The sequence below is a fragment of the Schistocerca gregaria genome, chromosome 5 (assembly GCF_023897955.1).
Source record: "Schistocerca gregaria isolate iqSchGreg1 chromosome 5, iqSchGreg1.2, whole genome shotgun sequence".
NCBI lineage: Eukaryota > Metazoa > Arthropoda > Insecta > Orthoptera > Acrididae > Schistocerca > Schistocerca gregaria.
In genome coordinates, this window is record NC_064924.1 from 299,786,256 (window position 1) to 299,798,625 (window position 12,370).

A 12,370-nucleotide genomic window follows, 5' to 3' on the forward strand; every position below is an offset into this window, starting at 1 on the left:
AGGTAAATGTCTTGTATACATTACTCGAGAATATCTGAAAACTAGCCATAGGTAGAAAATTTGTAAGGAGCTTATAACGAGTTCAAGATTATCTTACCAGACATATATTTGTAATCAATAACTAATTTGGATTTTCAGTTTTTTGAAGATGGAGGCACTATATTGGTACACAAGGGAATGAATAAATTTAAAAATAGTAATAATGAATTTCATAATGTGGAATTTTTTGTGTGAATTCCATTAACACTTTTAACTTACTTAACTTGAAAAAAAAAGTATAGAGTCTCAGGGTGGGTAACTATTCCTCCTGGAACCATTACAGGATATAACAAAAGTACCAAGAGAAACCATGTAAAACAGAAAAATTCCAAATGAAACAAAAGTACTAAATAAAATCGATATTATGCTGAATTGGTCATTTTCCTGCTCATTAACTTATTTACCTTTCTCATGACTGAGATGTATGTGTCGCAAGAAGTAGAGTACTTTTGTAGGTTCCGGTCTATTTCTAAGAAAAAAACGAAATAAATCATGAAATTCAGAGGGATTTAGTGGTTTATGGAGATTTTTGCTTAGGGAAAAATTAGCCAGAACCTACAAACGTTTCCTATTAATGAGCCAGCTGGTACCCCACTTTCTCATCACTGTCTTTTTCTTGCTCCAATAGGAGCACTTTCCCGCTGGTGTTTACAATGAATGTTAAACTTAATAGTCAGTTCATCAGTCATTCAGGAAGTCATCTTAAAAATATCCCCACTCATGGAGTAAGTGCCAATTCCAAACCCTCACTAGATCTTAACTACCAAGACAATAATCAAGAACAGATTCCAACACTAGACAATGAGCAAAACATCGTCCAGTGTGTAACAGAAAATTCATCAAATACGATTATCACGTCCCATCTTCCTCCTTCTCTAGCCCCCCCATTCATTCCTCCCCCCCCCCACCCCATATCACACATTTCCGATGCTACAAACCAATTGTGAACTGCAAGAAGAATCACCATAAGTGTCAGTTCAACGTCGAATGTCTTACCACTTTTATCACAAGTAGAAGTAAAATGCTGTCTGCACCTCTTCGTTTTCAGCAATTAAGCATAACGTCTCTCATATACTTGCAGCCAGTGAAGATCCGTAAGCAACTCCATAATACGCTCGCGCCTACTAAACCGACTCATGACAAAACACGTCACCTTTCCTTCAATCTTCTATATCTCCTCTCACTTTTATACCTCTGAAGGCGCCACTGCTAACAAGCAATGCTGAAGAATCAGTTAAGCGATCGATTTGCAAGCTACCTTCTTTCGTGCATTGTATTGCTTTCAGCTATCAAGAAGTCTGTGTGACATATAGTGTTTCTATCGGTTGCGTCATGTAGCCGTTCCAACTTAGATCGTAAGGGGCGCATGATTTAGGGTTTTTTGCTATTCAAGTTGTTTTATTTCCAATAGTGAAATCGAATAACAGCCGGCCTTTCAGCCTCTTTATGCTCAATACGTTACGTTTCTGAGCGGTCAGTCAAATGCAAATCCTTGCATCGATCACTAACTATTTGCAGCCCTTACTTTGTTCCATTATAGATTTCTGGCATTTACACCATCTTTTCCTACGTACAACAGAGTCACAAGAAAACAGTTTCATGGAAGTTCCGAAGTTTTTTACAACAGCAGTAACGCATACTGCGAATCTTAGCGACCTTACGACATTCCTTTGGCTTTTATCGTCTCCTCTTCGTCATATCTACAACGTAAGATTTCAGTGAAGGCTGGATCTGACGCACCAACAAAATAACACATTATAAATGTTATTATCTATCTCACTGGATGATAAGCATCTTAAAGTGATAATGATTTATTGAGTTTCTTTCTTGTCTGTTGCATGTAGCTCTAGGACATATGAATGCCTTTTATATTAGCTTGTGGGAGATCTGTTTACTTCGTCACATCAACAAAATTTCCATTAAACGCGTCATCTGGCTTGTAAACTCTTAATGTTTTCATTACATCAGGGAACAGTGTCCAATAAAATGTTACATGTTACACACATTGAAGCAGTTACATTTTCTTCTGTGATCACAAAACCAAAACTGCGAGCTCACATTTCTACTGTTGGGCTACTTTACTTTGTAAGTTATTGGAATCTGTCTTCATACATAATGAAAAGTTCATACGTTTCATATAATGAATGTTCATAATTCCTTAAAATGCACAATAATCACTGAAGTCATTCCTCTTACTTACTGAATAGACGGTAATACTAGCTCCTGCAGAATGGTCACCTTTTTCGCTGTTTCTCACGACTTTTCTTACCTTTGGTTTCTGTGCGAATCGAAAGTAGCGAACTCTCACTGTAAGATTTAGAAATAATATTATGTAGTCTTGTTAACTGTCAGAACATAATAAAAAGAAATATTCAGCCTTCAGCGACGTATAGTCCATCTCAGCTGGTTTATACGGCACAGTGTTTGTCTATGAGACCTAAAACTCCACAATCTACCTTTTGTTGATCACAATAATGACCTTGAATTAGATATATTACAATTTTTTGTGAACCAACAACATCACTAAAATTTTTCCCGATCCAAATTCTTGTAAAAAAAAGCGGGTAATAAACACAGTAGCAGTTTTGTCAGAAACCTTTCACCCAAATTCCCAGAAAGTTTATATCTATGCTAGCTTCTATGATTAGTGACAACTACCTCTTGATACGTGATAGAAAATTTGAACGATAGTCTAAGTACCGAGCTCCTTGGGTACGTATTCCTTGTAAGACAGATTCGCTACATAATTGAGGCGATGCAGCAAAGAAGAGGTATGAACCACTATTAAAATGACGAAATTTATACTGGAACAAAAAATACATTTCACCATTTTTGGATAGTATCTGAAATATATGTGGATGATTTGAAACTCATAGAACTATAGATACACTTGAGCTACAGCAATTGTTTGATATACTGTCAATCCAACCTCCGGTTTTGTACTGAAGATGGAAAACTTGTGAAGAAATCGTAAGTAGTAAAATGTTATTAAAGTAAAGTGATTTACTTCTCTCCAACGGAAAAAATGCTGGAAATCTTTGGTTCAACGGCCTCTCTAATAATAGAGAATTTGCTGCAAGCTTAAGTGGAATTATGTTAATTCGTAGCAAGATCAGACGCACTATGATTCTGTAAGTTCATATTGAGGAGAGGTATGCGGAGCATGTCTGAGGAATAAAAATAAATGTTATCCCTTTGTAAAATTGTTCATGACATTTATCTTTCGCAAATTCAAACACTGCCACCGTGGTACAACAACCGAGTTAGAAAACTGCTGCGGAAGCAAAGGGAACTTCACAGCAAACATAAACATAGCCAAAGCCTTGCAGACAAACAAAAATTACGCGAAGCGAAATGCAGTGTGAGGAGGGCTATGCGAGAGGCTTTCAATGAATTCGAAAGTAAAGTTCTATGTACTGACTTGGCAGAAAATCCTAAGAAATTTTGGTCCTATGTCAAAGCGGTAGGTGGATCAAAACAAAATGTCCAGACACTCTGTGACCAAAATGGTACTGAAACAGAGGATGACAGACTAAAGGCCGAATTACGAAATGTCTTCTTCCAAAGCTGTTTCACAGAGGAAGACTGCACTGTAGTTCCTTCTCTAGATTGTCGCACAGTTGACAAAATGGTAGATATCGAAATAGACGACAGAGGGATAGAGAAACAATTAAAATCGCTCAAAAGAGGAAAGGCCGCTGGTCCTGATGGAATACCAGTTCGATTTTACACAGAGTACGCGAAGGAACTTGCCCCCCTTCTTGCAGCGGTGTACCGTAGGTCTCTAGAAGAGCGAAGCGTTCCAAAGGATTGGAAAAGGGCACAGGTCATCCCCGTTTTCAAGAAGGGACGTCAAACAGATGTGCAGAACTATAGACCTATATCTCTAACGTCGATCAGTTGTAGAATTTTGGAACACGTATTATGTTCGAGTATAATGTCTTTTCTGGAGACTAGAAATCTACTCTGTAGGAATCAGCATGGGTTTCGAAAAAGACGGTCGTGTGAAACCCAGCTCTCGCTATTCGTCCACGAGACTCAGAGGGCCTTAGACACGGGTTCACAGGTAGATGCCGTGTTTCTTGACTTCCGCAAGGCGTTTGACACAGTTCCCCACAGTCGTTTAATGAACAAAGTAAGAGCATACGGACTATCAGATCAATTGTGTGATTGGATTGAGGAGTTCCTAGATAACAGAACGCAGCATGTCATTCTCAATGGAGAGAAGTCTTCCGAAGTAAGAGTGATTTCAGGTGTGCCCCAGGGGAGTGTCATAGGACCGTTGCTATTCACAATATACATAAATGACCTGGTGGATGACATCGGAAGTTCACTGAGGCTTTTTGCAGATGATGCTGTGGTGTATCGAGAGGTTGCAACAATGGAAAATTGTACTGAAATGCAGGAGGATCTGCAGCGAATTGACGCATGGTGCACGGAATGGCAATTGAATCTCAATGTAGACAAGTGTAATGTGATGCGAATACATAGAAAGATAGGTCCCTTATCATTTAGCTACAAAATAGCAGGTCAGCAACTGGAAGTAGTTAATTCCATAAATTATCTGGGAGTACTCATTAGGAGTGATTTAAAATGGAATGTTCATATAAAGTTGATCGTCGGTAAAGCAGATGCCAGACTGAGATTCATTGGAAGAATCTTAAGGAAATGCAATCCGACAACAAAGGAAGTAGGTTACAGTACGCTTGTTCGCCCAATGCTTGAATACTGCTCAGCAGTGTGGGATCCGCACCAGGTAGGGTTGATAGAAGAAATAGAGAAGATCCAACGGAGAGCAGCGCGCTTCGTTACAGGATCATTTAGTAATTGCGAAAGCGTTACGGAGATGATAGATAAACTCCAGTGGAAGACTCTGCAGAAGAGACGCTCAGTAGCTCGGTACGGGCTTTTGTTAAAGTTTCGAGAACATACCTTCACCGAAGAGTCAAGCAGTATATTGCTCCCTCCTACGTATATCTCGCGAAGAGACCATGAGGATAAAATCAGAGAGATTAGAGCCCACACAGAAGCATACCGACAATCCTTCTTTCCACGTACAATACGAGACTGGAATAGAAGGGAGAACCGATAGAGGTACTCAGGGTACCCTCCGACACACACCGTCAGGTGGCTTGCGGAGTATGGATGTAGATTAGATGTAGAGACTGCTCAACGCTGAGGAAAGAATAAAAACAAGTTACAGAATGATTAAAATATTATTCGAAACTTTAAAATATATTCACATTATAAGGTGAAAGAAAAATTCTACACTATTTTAGCCAAGAATTGTCGCAGAAAGAGTGTGAAGAGTTTACGTACGCACATCTCATTCCGTATTGAAGCTGTACCGAACCACCTTATGTGATGTCATTGGCAACACCGACATCAATTTTTTCTGTGAAGCGGTTCATCAGTGGTGTAGGGTTGACATCCAACATATCCTTCAAGCTCTTCCAAAACTGTACTTCTCTAAAAATATGTAGGAAAGCTGTAGAAAATTTGTGCGTGAACAATGGTCAAGTACTGGTCCAAAGTCTTCATTGAGATTATTCTTATTCCTGGTACTGATTATGTGGATTGAGACGTTTATTTGAAAGACACATATGTTCCTTGCGACACATTCCATTAATACATGAATATTCTGAGAAGCAGTGTAGTTAGTATGCAAAATTCTTGAACAGGAATTTGGATGACCTGTCTTAGTTCACACCGGAGGATTTTGCACAGTCCTTTATGATGAATGTATAAGTCAATAAATCACATTTTCTACGAAATCTGTAAGAGTGAGCCTGAATTGTAAGACCTATACAATCGAATGAAGAAATTACGAATGCAGTTTGCCCAGCTTGGTGTGCCCAGCTTATTATTTGAGACCAACGCAAACGTCTAAAAAACAATCATATTTTATGTAGCGATTAAAACCGCGTAACAGTGCGCGACTCTAACTCAGGACGTTTGCCTTTCCCGGGCAAGTGCTCTACCATCTGAGATAGCTAAGCACGACTCACGACCCTCCCTCAAAGGCTTTCTTCCGCTGGTATCTCGCATCCTACCTCCCGCACTTCCAATAGAAGATCTGTTGTGAAACTTGCAAGACTAGTACCCCTGGATGAAAGGATATTGCGGAGTTGTGGTTTTGCCGTAGCCTAGGGGATGTTAGGAGAATGAATTTTTCGTTCTGAAGCGATTTGTGCGGTGATATTAAACTTCCTAGTAGATGAAACCTGTATACCGAACCGAGACTTGAATTAGAGACCTTTGCCTTTCGCTGGCGTTAGGAAACATGCACAAGGCAGTGGTTAAACACTCCACGATATCCTCTCTTCAAGGACCCCTAGTCCTACAAGGAGACCTTCTGTGAAATTTTGCGGTGACATACTGACGGAATTTAAGGGGGGGGGGGGGGGGGGGCGTGAGTCCTGCATGGCTACCTCAGTAGGTGCCGCACGATAGCTCGACGTGTTCGGTCACGTGCTTGTTTCCTGCTGTAACGAGAAAACTGAGTGAATCGATCAACGATGAACATGGGACGTCCGCCACGAACAGATGCAACGATCAATAAGTAACGAAATGAAATTAAGAGAAAATTTAGAAATGGAACTTGCCTGCGAAAGGCAAAGGTTTTGAGTTCGAGTCTTAATCCAGTGCGAAGTTTCAATCTGTAACGACGTTTCATGCCAGCACACACTCCGCTGCAGAATGAAAATTTCATTCTTGATGTAACGAGTCAATGAAGTCTTTTCTGTTTTTTGCACTCAAGATAGAACTCAAAAGAGCACAAAGGTAGTTGGATTCACAAAGTTATGAAGCATAAATGTGAATTAATCGAGTACAAAATCAGAAAAATCGAGTACAAAAACAGAAAAATAAATGTGAATTGCAGGAGAATTTTCTTGAATTTTTATGTGTATCGACATATTCTGCGTATGTCTTGTCTACGGATTTGGTTGACTGATAGCATATTGTGCATAGAACGGCTTTACAGTTTATTAGAGGTTCACCACACTTCCTCTTCTACACCTTCATTTGGAGCGCATAGACTACTTGCTTCAACGCAGAAATTCACCAAACCAGTAACCACAACAGACCATGTTCTCAAAGAGCAATAGTCACCCTCAAAACTGCAATGAACAAAAGAATCGCAGTTTATGCTGGAAATAGCGTTACGAAACGAAAAGGTGTTTTTTCGTTATATGCTCGTGCGCCAATGAACAAATACATAGCGAATCATGTCATTTCAACGTGAATTCAGTAATTAGTACAGTGGGATTAAAAATGAAAAACATGCACAAAATAAGAGTTGCAATACCATAAAATGCGTGATATATGGACTCTATGATTGTGAACTTTGGAACGAGGCTAATAGTTTCCCCTTTCTCTTACTTCTTCATTTTCTGACTTGTTCCACGCGGTTGATCATGAATTCCTCACTTGTGCTAAACTCTTTGTTTCAGAGGAGGACTTATGTGAAATGTACTAAATTATTTGTTGGGTCTTCTCCAATCTCCATTTTCCCATACAGTTTTTTCCCTTTACATCCTCTAATTATACAGAAGCTATTCTCAGATGTGTTAACACATGTCCTGTCATCCTGACTCCCCTTCCTATGCTTCTCCCTTCACCACGTTTGCGTAGAAATTATTCCTTTCTTACTAGTACGGAATTTTGAACATCTTCTACACCGCTCTATGCAAAATGCTTCGATTCTTTTCTTTTCCGGTTTTCGCAAAGTCCATTATTAACTGCCATACAATACTGAGCACAGAAACGTCTTCCTCAAATTAAGGTCCATGTTTGGTACTAGTGAAACTGTTATGGCCAGGAATGCCCTATTTGCCTGAGATATTTGCTTCGTCGGTAACCTGCTATTTTGCTCCCAATGTAGAAGTAGTCCTTAACTTCCTCTCCTCCGTGGTCACCTGTTGTTATGTTACATTTATCGCTAATCTATTTTGTACTATTCCACATTACCTTCGCATTTGTTCGGTTTACTCTTAACCCATATTCGATTCTTATTAGACTGTTCATTCAACGGAACGTCTATAAGCCTCCATGATTTTCACTGAAATTACTATATTTCTCTCCTCTCCGATTCTGCGGTAAACCTCTTCATTCCTTACCGTATCAGTCAACATAATTTCAACATTCGTTTATAGCAACACAACTCCAATGCTTCGATTCTTTTTTGTTCCAGTTTTCCCGGTGCATGTTTCATCAGCATACAATGCTGTCCTCCCGACCTACGTTCTCGGCCAATTCTTGGTCAGTTTTAGACCTTCTGGTAGTAGTAGACCTCCCTTGACGAGGAATGTCCTTTTTGGCAGTGTTAGTCCGTTTTTCATATCCTCAGTGCTCTGTCCGTTGTGGGTTATTTTGCTGCATAGGTAGCACAATTACTTAACTTCAACTATTTCAAGATCATCAATCCTGATATTAATTATCTCATTTTTCTAATTCCTGATACTTCTCATTACTTTCGTCTTTCTTCAATTCACTTCCAATCCATATTGTGTACTCATTGGACTGTAGATTCCATTAAACAGAGAATGCAATTCTTTCTCACTTTCTCTAAGAATAGCAGTGTCTTCAGCGAATCGTATCCTTGATATCTTTTCATATTCAATTTTAAGTTCTATATTGGATGTTCCTTTTAATACTATCGTATCTCCTTCGGCGTATAGATTGAACAGTAGGAGCGAAAGATACCCTTTTTAATCGAAGCACTTGGATCTTGATGTTCCGTTCTTATTCTTCCCTGTTGGTTTTTTTACGAGTTGTATACTAGTGATATTTCCCAATAGCTAACTTTCATTTTTCTCATATTTTCAAACATCTTCCACGATTTTAACTGCCGAACGCTTTTTCTAGGTCAGCAAATCCTATGAACACATCTCGATTTTCCTTAACCCTCGCATTCATTGTTAAGCGGCACGTAATAGCTGTCTCATTGGTGCATTTTATTTATCTCAAACCAAAGTGATCGTCGTCTAATAGATAAAAAATTTTCTAAATCTTTCTCCTGTATATAATTTTTGACAACAGCTCAGCTGTTTGCGCTGTTGAGCAGATAGTGCGATAGTTAACAAAAATCTGCTTTTGCTGTCTTCTGAATTGTATAGATGACATTTTTTCGAAAGTATGATCATATGTGTATTGTCTCGTAGATTCTACAAATGAACTTTGAATATCAAGTTGTTTGTTACTTCCCTAAATATTATCTATCCCTTCTATCTAACCTGATCGCAAATCTTCCAAATCTAAGTTACATATGTGTCCTACAACTGGTTCCATATCTCATATGTCGTATCAATGCTGTCAGCATACTTCTCTCCCTTTTAGAGGTCTTCAAAGCACTCTTTCCAGCCACCAGCTTTCACCTCTGCTGCGTTTAATATTCTTGTTTGCATTTCACTTTTTATTTTTACCTCCTTGCTTTTGATTTCACTTCAAGGATGTTTTGACTTCTCTATTGGCAAACTCATTTGTTCCAATAGCCATTTATTTTTCGATTTCTTCAATTTTCTCGCAGACAACTCGTTCCTTTCATTTCTAAGTGGCTTAGATTGCTGATTTCCTGTCTTTCCATTTTCCCCTTTCCACTTCCGTCCTTCGTTGATGAATTGAAGTATACCTTCTGTTACCCAAGGTCTCACATTTATCGTACCCGTTCGCCATGCAACCCATGATCCCCAGACGGCCAGATGTGGCTATCTGCCCGACCAACAGGAAACTGCCCGAATACAACTCCTTGGATGGATATTTTCTGCATCGCCCGAATACAACTCTCCTGGATGGATTTTTTTAGGATTCTGTTGATGTCGGCAATGCTTTGCATTCCCTTAGTGATGTTATCTGTTCCAGATTTATGTCAAAATAGAAATTTATTTCATTTCTGTAACACTTATACACTCAAATTACGCATAAATTTAGGCAAGTATAAGTCTATAAATGAGATACGATCCTGCTATTTTTAACGTCATACGTTCTTTACTGGTGGACATGGTTCCTAGAGTACAAACGACTTTGGTAAAATTATGAAAAGCTGAACTCATATAACAAGTAATGTCATTTCAGAAAACTGTAAGAGAGCGGTACGATGTGGCCTCCCTTTTTCGACGGTATGTCACATTGCAACAAACTTTTTCTGGTTTGATTACTTTCTGGAGCCATATGAAAAATGAAATAATGGAGCGGTACAACTCAGTTGTTTGTGGTTGCTCCTCATGCAACCTTTTTCTCTTGGGAGTTTAGTCTTGGAATGCGGTATAATATAGCTGATACCATTTCTTTACACACGTACGAATTATACAACACTCATTACACCTTAAAACTAAAAACCTATCCACAAGATAGCCCTGTACTAATGGGCTGACTTTGCTCATTGGAATTTGACACGAGATTTGGTACTGCCTACCTTGCGACAGCGTTGGTCATCTAGCACTTCCAGAAATGGGTAGAATTATCGTACATAAACTATAGAGGAAGGCTTCAAGGTGCATCAAATTGAGTATACAACATGTTTCAGTATACCAGATAACTCTTACTGTCTTACAGATTGAACGGTCTGGAATAATGCTCAGATAGAGTTCAGTGTTTTAGTACTGTAACATAGAAAAATATGGGTAGTTCATAAGACGTATGGTTGGTTGTAATACTTCTATTAACGGTAATAGGTGAGGTGGTCTGATTTAATTACCTTGCACAGAAGATGAGAAAAATTTGCAGGCCGGAGTGGCCGTGCGATTCTAGGCGCTACAGTCTGGAACCGCGAGACCGCTACGGTGGCAGGTTCGAATCCTGCCTCGGGCATGGATGTGTGTGATGTCCTTAGGTTAGTTATGTTTATGTAGTTCTAAGTTCTAGTGGACTGATGACCTAAGAAGTTGAGTCCCATAGTGCTCAGCGCCATTTTTTTTTAGAAAAATATGGGATTTATGTATCCAGAGCTGTACTTCAGCACATTGGAATAATTGTGGTTATGTTTTATTACCAATATACCTTCCTGTTAATCGCACAAGACACGAGGTTTATTCCATATCATCTGACGCATCTGTCTGTTTCAGCATCTTCTACACAAGGACTAATAATTAAAATAAGTGATCTGTACATGCTTCTCTGATCATAAATATATCCCTCTGTTTGAAGTATTAAACTAGTAATTCTATGAAATTAGGTTATGAAATCAAGCTCTTGCTGACGATGAATTTACTTCAGTAGTTCAGCTGCTATTGACAAATATGTATGCCGGTAGATATTACAACTGTTGCAGGAGTAGTGTACTCTCAATATACGATGTCAGAAAACCAACGGAACTTCATTTGCTTTCAGAAACTGGGAAAACATACATCAGAACTATAGAAAGAAGTTTATTATTGGAATTCAAATCTGTATCTAAATTTACTTGTTCGAAGACACTACAAAATATGCAAAATAAGATAAATCTTTGAAAGAAGATATACTGATATTTATTTTGATATTTTTCACTATTGTAAATGATCACGGTAACGGTATTTATCGATCGCTAGTTGAAGTTTCAAAATCACCGTCTTTAAGTGCTGTGTTTAAAGTATCCGAAATATCCTATTCCCGTATTACGGCGCGTCCATGAGGCATGGACGTCATCATTCCTAAGGCGCCCAATACCGACGGAAAGCCTGTCACCCTGAACCGCATCAGCGGCTGGACACGTGATGCATATTCTACCGAGATTATACGGTGCTCGATTAGTGCTACGCACAAATTAGCAGATTATATTGCGTGCGTTCACGGTGCAAGTAATAAATAAATAATAATTGGGCTAATTAAGATTTGGGGCTAAATGCAGAGAAAAATCACGTAATTTGTCTTCTCCCAGTTATGTTTCCTTAACAGTTAATAGTCTCAAAATGTTTTTGGTAAATGTGATGGCAACAGCTCTGTTACAGTCATTATGTTCAAGCAGAGGACTACATCTTCATTCAGTGAATTTCATGTAAGTATTTACTTTGTAACTAAAATTTTGCAGGCTACTAGCCGCGCAATTTTAAGGCAGCTGTTTGTTGTCGTTGCACGCAACTAAAACCAATAATCTTTCAAATGATAATATTGTGTATCTATGAAAGTTACTACCTGTCGTAAGGTGTAAATATAACAAATAATTACTTTCTTTGTTGAAATAGCTACATTAATAGCTCACTGCATTATAAGAATGAGAAAAATATAATTGTAGTTGCCTGATCTTGAAAATCGCTTGTGTAAATAGAAAATAATAAACAGCCTCATCTGGTAATGTAATCTCAAAGATCTGTCAGTATAGGAACACAAAGAATGACATTTACTTCGTTTCACATGA